The sequence below is a fragment of the Schistocerca americana genome, chromosome 6 (assembly GCF_021461395.2).
Source record: "Schistocerca americana isolate TAMUIC-IGC-003095 chromosome 6, iqSchAmer2.1, whole genome shotgun sequence".
NCBI classification, from domain to species: Eukaryota; Metazoa; Arthropoda; class Insecta; order Orthoptera; family Acrididae; genus Schistocerca; species Schistocerca americana.
In genome coordinates this window covers 25,295,356-25,305,946 of record NC_060124.1, presented here as the reverse complement: position 1 = coordinate 25,305,946, position 10,591 = coordinate 25,295,356, and the positions used below count along the sequence as shown (strand labels likewise).

The window sequence follows — 10,591 nt, the reverse complement described above, 5'->3', positions numbered from 1 at the left end:
GTCTTGGGCATGGATGTGTGTAATGTCCTTAGGTTAGTTAGGTTTAAGTAGTTCTAAGTTCTAGGAAACTGATGACCTCAGCTGTTAAGTCCCATAATGCTCAGAGCCATTTGAACATTTTTTTCCTCACAATAACAATACCTTATCGTAAAATACAGTGTGTCGTCGTTATCTTTCGCTTTGTTACTGTTTTCACGTGGACAGACAGTATGTCCAGTAGAAAATTAAAGTTTTATTGTACTGTATTGTAATGTTACGGGGAAATAAAAGTATTCTTCTGATAACCCGACCCTTTTCGCGTTGTGACCATGTTGCCGACCCCGCAGGGGACGGACTAGCGAGGTACTGCTGTATAGTAAACTTTCTTTCGTAGTTTTAGTTTGTACATCATCTGGTTGTCTTGTTGCGAAGTATCTTATGAAACATTAGTAGAACTACCTTTGTCGTCAATACTCTTGTTGTGTCAACCGAGTTCGTCTCACGGCTCGACAGAAGACTTCAGCCAGTCAATATTTTTTCTGTCCTCACGTTCTACTAGGTGCGCTAATTGCCCTGCCCAGTGGCATAGTTACATCGTATTGATATGGGTATCAGGCACCATTGATCACTAGTCTTGACTTCAAGATAGGAGGGTACTTATGATCAACAAGGGCAACCTCAAATTTTTCACTAGTCTTAACTTCAACATAAGAAGACATTTATGATCAACACAAGTGACATAAAATTTTTTACAAATTACTTCAGCGAGCAACTACTAATATTTAGCGCTGTGCAGTAGCTTATGAAAGACCCATGGCATAGACTGAAAGTATTTTAGGAAACGTGCTGGATAAGTTTGTGTTGAGGAACACATTTAGGGATGTGAAATAATCCACTATGGCTAAATAACAACGTTTGTTACTTCGAAATTTGTGAGAGAGCTGCATAGCATATTCAAATGATACTAGATCGCACAATCATTATTTCTCACACCTTTACGCTTTTCACCACGTTCAGTGCCATCAGAGTATCAACTTGGAGAAAATAAGAGACAACCACACAATGAAGAGAACATCGTATTTGACTTCTGAACAGAATGATCGCGGCCCTCTACCGAGTTTTCGTGTGTTACGTAACTGAAACTGAATCTTATGCAGAAGATCTAGTCTTGCAAAATGGCATGAATCCTTTTGAAACATCTTATAATTTGCGGTCGTTTAGTGATCCGCGCCAGCCGAATCCTACCTTTTTCTCTGACTGTCTGTTTTTATATTTGCAATACTCCTGCTTTCGACATTCGTTAATAATATGCATAATTTGAACAACGTAATTCGCATGTGGTATGGTAAATACAAGAAAGTTTGAGTTATTGGAAAATATACGACATAACAGAATTTCCTCATTTGAAATCCATGTTCATGGTTACATATCATGTGTTATACGTTATGTGTAAGTAGAACCACTGGGAAATCGGAGGTCGTACTTACAGTTCTTAGTCGTATGGGAAGCAGATCTTTCTCCTTTACATATCAACTCTCAGTACGTCCTTGTAATCCCCATACGTTTAATTTACATAACTCGAATGACTAATAACACAGCTAATTACGTTGTTGGCACTGTGAGACATGAGCACTTACTGAAGGTGCCACGATAAACTTATGATACGTTTTCCACAGCAAAACTTTGCTGCTTCTTTTCTCACTAGAACAGGTTTGGAATCAACCAAAAAAATATTTGTTACGAAGTGAAAACATCATTCAGACTCATAGTGTAGAATATCAAAATCATTGTCACGTTATTAATCTGAAATTGTAAACTTGGGTTTCGTTAAAGCAAAATTATTCATTTTACAACAAGATCGCAATCTTTAAAGAAGTTGTGAATGCGTGTGGTCATAAAATATTTCGTTTTCCTGCAGCAAGTGAAAGAGATTTATCTTAAATACGTAATAAACCTCAGAGAATTGCTTGAAACGTAACCTTCGCTTTCCCAAAACATTTACATGTTCTTGCGTTAATAATTAAGGAAGTCAATTGAGTATTCACTCATGTGTTCGGCAAATTAACCCATTAACTTTTCAGTTTAAGCGCAAAACATCTGTTATTGAGTGGGCAGTATTCCGAGATATGACTGGCACGAAATGGATGTGCGTAACTTGGAAATGCAGAAGCAGATTTCTGCGAGTTCTTTTAGCTGGCCTACATTTACATCTAAATCTGCATACATACTCTGCAAACCACCGTATGGTGCGTGGCGGAGCGTACCTTGTACCACTACTAATCTTCCCTTTCTTGTTCCATTCGCAAATAGAGCGAAAGAAAAACGACTTTCGATATGGCTCGGCACGAGCCTTAATTTCTCTTATCTTCGTGGTCTTTACGCGTTATTTGGTTGAAGATAAAATTTGCCTTCAATGGAACGTTACATAAAATAAAAAGGGCTCAGGGAATAAAATTCAGAAGTATTTCAAGGTAGAAGCTGTCAAGAGAACGTCTTGAAATCCCGGGAAGAAAGAAAAGAGTTGTGAAGAAAAAATAGAATACTGAATTCGAAGGAGAGTAAATCATAAGGAACTGGAATTCTCAAGCGATCCCAAGTAGAATACAACACAAGGGAAAAAATATACTAGTTAATATTGACTGACACTATGAACATCACTGCGCGGAATATTTCCCAGCAAGGTGGTGCACGGAAAGTACCACATATTCCGCACACTTGCATGATACTTTTTTAGGATATAGTATTAAATGAGCGTCATACATGTCTTTGTCGGTTTTTCTAAATAGCACGCGTAAAAAAAAAAGAAAAAGAAAGAAAGAGAAAGTGTAGACAACGCGTCATCCTGAAAATATGTGGAAGGGCAGCTGAAAGGTTGTTCGAATATTAGCTGCCTTCGAAAGCTGGTATTTTCAGCGCTGCAGTAAAAGCAGAAGGGCCTAGCTTTTAGTATCTATAAACCGTATGGAAGCTTCAGACTGCGAGCAAACGCGGGAAAGTATGGTTCATCCGTCGAAAAGATGAGTATGTTAGCGGGAACATAGCGTTGTGCCGCACATGGTGGACAATAAAACGGAACGCATGTCATAGCGACCACGTGCGCAGCGGAAGAGACGTTTGAGCAGCAACATTCTCCCCCGTTATCACTTTATTCCGTCCGCGCTGACGACGTGATAAGAGTGAGTCTGCCAACTCTCGAAATTTGCACACTCCGAAAAATACAGCGTCCAATTGTGATATAAAAAGGAATTATTTTGCTTATCAGCAAGAGATTTTTGAAATTGGCGTATCAGATAGGTATGTCGCGTTGGTTCATCCGCTTAAGCTGTACAAACCACCTCGCCTCCGTGGCGCAATCGGCTAGCGCGTTCGGCTGTTAACCGAAAGGTTGGTGGTTCGAGCCCACCCGGGGGCGATACATTTTTCATACGTACACTTGTCGAGATTGTATTTAAGCAGTCGAATACATAAAGAAAATTTGTGATTCCCTACGACGATTGAGACTGTAAGATGAAAAAAGTAACAGAGGAAAATTTAAAATATGAATTCGGGCTTATAAACATTTCCTCTTCTGCAAGACACAATATATTTCCTTTTCTGTTTACCCAATCACGTGTCATCTTCTTTGGGTTTCGTTTATTTCCGTAAAAATATCGAAGTTCACGGTCATTTTTCTGTTTTAGGCCTAAAATCTGTATCAGCGTATTTTATTTATTTTGAGAGAAAATGTGGTTTCAGATGAGCAGTCGGCACAACGAAATGTGCATGTTATAATTTCTTGGCGTAAAACAGAAAAACAACCATGAAATTTGTATAATGATATCTCAGAAATAAATCGAGATCCACATAGCTGTCGAAACACGTTTGAACAAATAAAAAAAAAATTACATTGTCTTCCGCAGAAAGCGGACTTCAAAAACTCAAATTAACTCACAAACACGAGAAAATGTCGACAGAAGCATCCAACTTCCGCAAGAAGATTTAAAATATACTTCCGAGTGTCCTGACCTCACTGACAGAAAGAAAATGGAGAAAGATCGAACTCAGGATACTGCCTGTAAGTTAGAAAAAGGATTTGCATGGAAAATGGAAAGAAGAAATATATTCTAAAACAGAAGAAATTACGGAAACATGCGCAAACGCATAGATCGGTTTGTGGCAACAAAAGAACGAATTGTTCCGAATGGAAGAAACACATCTTCAACGTCTATGATATAAAACTGGAAACAAGAATGGCATGAAAGTGAAGAAAGATCTAGAGGAAATGAGTATATGACAGCTAGACGCACAAGCCCGAGATATCTTCAGGACAGTTGTAGTGCCGTTTCCGCGATAGTAATGGGACAGCTGACTCGAAATGTCCAGATGAACCAGATGAATGCCCTGCTAGACACAGTGCAGCGATGAAAAAAATTTGGCTTTAACTGGAAATGAAAACTGAGAACCACCATCATAATGATTATAAGCTTATTTTGGTCCTTATATAACCAACTATTGACGTAATTAAAATAAAATGCCGTCTACTTACAAACATCGAAAAAACGAAATACTGTGGTCAAAATAAGGGTTAAATATTGTCGAAACTTTAATATTGAACGTTACGTTCCATAAATACGTCATCACATCAGTTCATTTGTTTTCTACCGTGAGGGGGCATCTGTAAACATTGCAGTACCTATGATGTGTGTCATTACGTGAGTTGCGCTGCTTCAGGATGGTCCGGAAAATAAAAACGTAACGTCACCCGAGTGGAACAAAGAAAGAGACAGGTGAACGTCGCAGTGATCGTCGCTGTGAGTCAAAGTGATGTCGCTAGGATCTGGAACAGTTTCTAGTGATACGATTAGCAGAGTATCGTCACAGAAATGGCCACAGAAGAAAAACGAAAGGTGTGCAAGACCGATATCTCTGTATAACAGCAGGGAGAAGCCCTGAACACAATGTTGCACGTCAACGGCGGCAGTTCCAAACAGCTACAGAAGTGCAGGTGTCATAAAACAAATCGAAATAGGCTCCACGAGCAGGGATGACGTGCCAGAACACCTCTCGAGGCTCCTCCTCTACATCGGCCTCGGAGAGCGGTTCCTGTCGCATGGGCATGAGACCACTTTTTGTACACTAGCCAGCTGTGAGACTCAATGCTCTTTTCAGATCCACAAACGCGAAAAAATATCGACAGAAGCTTCCAAACCCAGCAAGAAGATTTAAAATGCGCTTCGGAGTGTCCTAACCTCTCTCACAGATGCCTATTTGCGGAATTAGAAAGAAAATGCTCACCTGAAACCACATTTTCTCTACTTTCAGGTGAGCAACACTGACATTCGTGTGGAGGCAACGTTGACAATGTTTACACCCTGACTGCATCGTAGACTGCCACCCTCATCAAGGCGGTTCAGTCATGTTTTGGGGTGTGGTCATAGCACACCCCTTACTCCATTACTTGAGAGGATTACTGGCGTGAAGTACTGGGATGGCTTCCTTGCATGATCTGTGGTTGCCATTTGGTAAACATATTGGAGCAGGATTCATTCACGCTGATGGAGCACAATGCATGCCAACATCGTCACGATCTTGTGAACACCTTCCTCGTGGAGCATGGAATCAGTCGTATAGGATGTCCTCCATATTCACCAGATTTCAGCTGCATTCGGAATGCATAGGTCCTGCCAAATGTATGGTTTTCAGTCTTTGTGTCCCACCAGAGACCTTGCAGGGCCTCATAGAGGCCTCTGTGAAGGAATGGTATAATGTTCCACTGGCTTATCTGAACAGTTTGGTAAGGAGTAACTCCACTCAAAAGTGTCTCCAATTACGAGGAGGGTCAATTTCAAACAATGTTTTACGCAAGATGACAGTAAGACGACACTGTAGTGTTTTTAGTGGGTTCTTGTATAGTTTTTTTTTCACGTGAAAATGTGTTGCTCTTCTTTACTTTTGTTTACTTATGACTGTACCTGAGAGAACAAAATCAGTTTTATTTCCTGTCCGGTACTGCCAGTAAACCAATACGCTACATTTATTTTGACCACTGTATCTGAAAGCTGAGGGATGGATCTGAAACACTGCAGTTAAAGGAAATAAACTCTAGAGGAAAGTTTTGTATAAGAAGATAGAGGTAACAAGAAGACCAAGCAATTTATTTTTTATATTTCCAGTCTCAGGTTTTACAAATGGTATCTCTGACGGTTTCGACTTATTACCAAGTCATCATCAAACGGTTTTCATAGTTTAGCGTCTCAGTTAAGTGATATTTAAATGCAATAACTTAAGAGACGGTAACTGACGTGTCTGGGCTAGCAGCGCACGCTTCTTACACCAAAGACACAGCGTGGGTGGTTTAAATCTCTGCAATCACATAATTATGCTTCCGATATCATAGAGGAAGACGAAAACTAGCGCTAGTGTAGCCTGAAAGCAGCGAATTATTGTCGCCGTTTTGTGCACGGTGACTGAAGACAGTAAAATGTATTATATTCTGGTGAATATTGCAAAAAAGCAGTGACATTATTTCATTAGCCTTGACATTTAGTATTAATTGTTTGTGGAGACTTATGTTACGGTCTAGAAATTTTCATTTCTTTAAGTGAACCCAAGAGAAGAGCGGGTGCACAAATAAAGAACCTCTCATTCTAATGTGTTATGTCTCCCTAAACATATCGCGGTCATTAGTAACAGGTTTTCAACAACTTTCATTTCTATAAGTGTTACTATTTATTTTGCCGATTTTGGCAAAGATAAAAGTTTCACGAGCCCAATTCAATAAGTATTCAGGAAATAGTTTCACAGAGAAAAATTAAGCAATGTTAAAACGCTTTTCTTATTTACATCAACGAAATACTGTGTGACTTATTCAGCTCAGCTGTTGACTTTACAATAAGTAGCAAGTGATAACGACATCAGTTGTGTGACTTGAGGCTGAAACACATACCACAAAATTTACAATCACTGTGTTCCCCTAATGCAGTCTGCCTCGTCGGTATAACCTACAAAACAGATTAACAGAATGAAGGACACGTTACATCTTCATCGAGGATTGGACCATCTCAGATTTGCTTCGCTATGTAGCATTTGGTCTGTTTTTTGATCAACCAATGTCCTCTCTTTCCTGTATTGGCTTCTATTATAACAGTGACTTTGATGTTCTACTTTCTTGACATGTTACATCTTCTTCCCATTTCTCTTGTAGCTCAAAATTTCTTCACTCAGATGGTTCAAATGGCTCTAAGCACTATGGGACTTTTCATTTCCTGTGCCATCAAGCCAGTTGGTGCCCCCAGAAATCTCATCTCGGGCGTTCTGTAGCCTTGACCTCTTATTTAGTGTAAGTATCCTACATACACTTACGTTAAACAACGTTACTTCTAGTCGTGGAGCCGGATATGTTAGATCTGACTTGTGTTGTTGCCAGATTTTTTATGACAGCGTCATGCAATGCTGCCAGATTTCTCCTCCACTCCTCCCCCATCCCTCTAACTTCAGAGGGCAATTACTCTATGCATAAAATGGCAGAAAGTTCCAAAATTTGCAGGAAATTCGAAGTATCCTACTGCGCTACAGGGATTTCCTCCACTCCTATGACATTACAGCTCAGCTGTTCCAAGAGTGCACTTGTCCTAAGTATAATTTGGTAGGAAATTAGAAAAACCAAGATGGGCAATTGTCCTGTTGGTGGAAAATCCAAGATGGCGGAAGGTCATTTGTGCTAAGAATGGAATTCAAGAAATCTGATCTAAGGATACTGGCCCAGCCTGCATGGTTGTCAGGTTTCCTGGGCTTTCCCAAGCCTTTTGAAATTAGAATCTAAGACAGTTGACCCAGGCATACTGGCTCAGCCTGCATAGTTGCCAGGCCCTTTGTAGGCCACTGGATTTTCCCCAGCCCTGTCAGAATCCAAGATGGATTACATGGGGATACTGCACCAGCCTGCATGGTTTCCAGACCACTGGCTGGAGATGGCTACTGGGTTATCCTCTGACATCATAGGCCACTTGTGTAATCCATGTGGTTGGTCAGAATCCAAGATGGATTACATGGGGATACTGCACCAGCCTTCATGGTTTCCAGACCAATGGCTGGAGTGACATCATAGGCCACTTGTCTAATCCATGTGGTTGGTTTAAAATGATGGCAGCCAATTTGTCCTGAGTTTAACCAGTTTGCCCCAGCCCTCTACTACCACAGTTGACTGACACAGATTGCATGTTTACTTTTTCCCCATTCCATATTAAGTTGAGAACCCAAGAGTCAATGAGTAACGAGAAAAAGTTATAATGGGACTTGGAGCATGAGCGGGGCCGCCAGGGTGATAATAAGGCCACGCTGGAGTCAGCCAGAACCAATCAGAGCCCATCACAGTCTTCCACATGACAAAACTAAGCCAATCACTTGGAGATACTACAACCTGATTGACACAAAAACGCCACCTCAATCGTAGTCAGTGGGGAGCTGTAGCATTTACATCCACCTCAACCATCCTTAGAGTACTCGAGCAGTTGGCAGTTATGTGACGTCGAGCCTATGCAGCTCAGTGCCAAGCTGATGAATCAGTTTGATCCACCACTACCAGGAGACGAATCATTGCTTGCTACCTAAGCATGTGGGCGCCAGGGCAGCCTTGCACTTTGCCGTCATCCTGGAGTACGAGGTTAGGGCCCAGACATCGCTGACCACGCACAGGTACCATCAGAAGAGCTCCTCACTCTGGGCGCTGGAGTGTGACGCAGCCACACCTTCTTGCAGCAACGACCATCAGCCTAACCTCCCCTGATCGGAGAATCCGAGAACCTGGAGATGCAACAGCAGTGGCAGATACAGTGCTGTGGGCAGCAGCCTTTGGCCCGTGCTTTGGGAATTGTCATGATATTCACCTCGCCCACCATTGTCACTTGCAGTTCCAAGACAATAATATTAAACAAGCTGTAATGAAGAAGCTATTGTACACCTTTAGTTGGACTTTCTCTGACTACACCAGTTGTAATTGACGTCAAAATGACTGCTGAAGATGAAGATCAAGAAGGACAACTGGAATGGTTCCATAACAACACATTTGCCGGCCGGAGTGGCCGAGCGGTTTTAGGCGCTTCAGTCTGGAACCGCGCGACCGCTACGGTCGCAGGTTCGAATCCTGCCTCGGGCATGGATTTCCTTATGTTAGTTAGGTTTAAGTAATTCTAAGTTCTAGAGGACTGATGACCTCAGATGTTGTCCCATAGTGCTCAGAGCCATTTTTTAACAACACCTTTCCGAAAGAGGAAGGGGATTGGATGGATGGAAGACAGAGGGCTGAAGAATCATCTGGGACAGCAGGATGTGTAAGTAGAAGCCTGAACTTTAATTTTCACTTGTGGGTTTCCTTACATCCTTGGGTCTGGCCTTACCTTGCATTTCCCATAATGTCAGAGTTAGACACCACTGTAGCGTTCGGTAAGTGACCTAGGGCCGAAAAGTTAACTCCAGTGACATGAACCCAGTGGTACCTGCCTGGGCACTCCGCTCCATGCACTGGATCTCATCCCATTGCTTGTTGATTACGTCGACAGAAAGCCCACTACGCCAGCCATTGCTTAGGAAACCGTGGATACCCCGCAAACTTCAGTAATTCCTTAAGGGTAAGCCAGAATATGCATAAAGTTTTATTGTAAAACGGAATTGTATAGACTACATACGTAGGTTGAGTAAGGGTGATAGAAGTGCATTATATTAACAATTAAAAAGAGGCATAGTATAGGATTGAAGGCCAAGGCTAACCCATGAATATTAGGAGAAGTAATCTGAAAAAATGTGAAGATCGGGAAAATAGTTAACAGACACTACTGAATTCATTAAGATTTAAGTTGTGGTATAGTGCCGATAAATTAGAACAGGAATAAGGAGTCGCAACGGTACTACTTGTTTGGGTTTTACTGTCTTCACATCATGCAGCATTACCTCCAAACAGCAAAGGTGATGTGCTACCACACGGATGCGCGATGGTTGTTGGACGTCTCGTCATCGGTTAAACTGCTCCACCTCCCTTGAGCAGCAGTGTTCTTGATAGCGATGCATCCACCAACTTTTTATTGTACGTCGCAGAAGGGATTGCTATAGTGACTGTATTAAGGGATAATTATAAATTACTGTACAGTACAGGTACCAGTATTATATAACCTGTAGCTGGGAAGATTACACACATCAAAAAAAGCTTTGCATCACCTCGGTTTCGAGAGTTCCGGAATCTGTACAGAAAATTGGAATAGAGACGAACATAAAAATAATTTTCGCCTTTTTTATTGCTCATGAAAACTACACATTGCATGTTGTACGATCATACAGCGAGACCTTCAGAAGTGGTGGTCCAGATTGCTGTACACACCGGTACCTCTAATACCTAGGAGCACTTCCTCTTGCATTGATAGATGCCTGTATTCTTCGTGACATACTATCCACAAATTCATCAAGGCACTGTTGGTCCAGATTGTCCCACTCCTCAACGGTGAATCGGCGTAGGTCCCTCAGAGTGGTTGGTGGGTCACGTCGCTCATAAACAGCCCTTTTTAATCTATCCCAGGCATATTCAAGAGGGTTCATGTCTGGACAACATGCTGGCCACTCTAGTCGAGCGATGTCGTTATCCTAA

General features: G+C 41.6%; 1 non-coding gene across 1 annotated transcript; it reads left to right on the top strand.

Annotated features, from left to right (window-relative positions):
- The first annotated feature begins 3,317 nt into the window (after window positions 1-3,317).
- Trnan-guu lies at window positions 3,318-3,391 on the top strand. The gene has a single exon. It is a non-coding gene; the product is annotated as a tRNA-Asn (tRNA).
- Window positions 3,392-10,591: the final 7,200 nt, after the last annotated feature.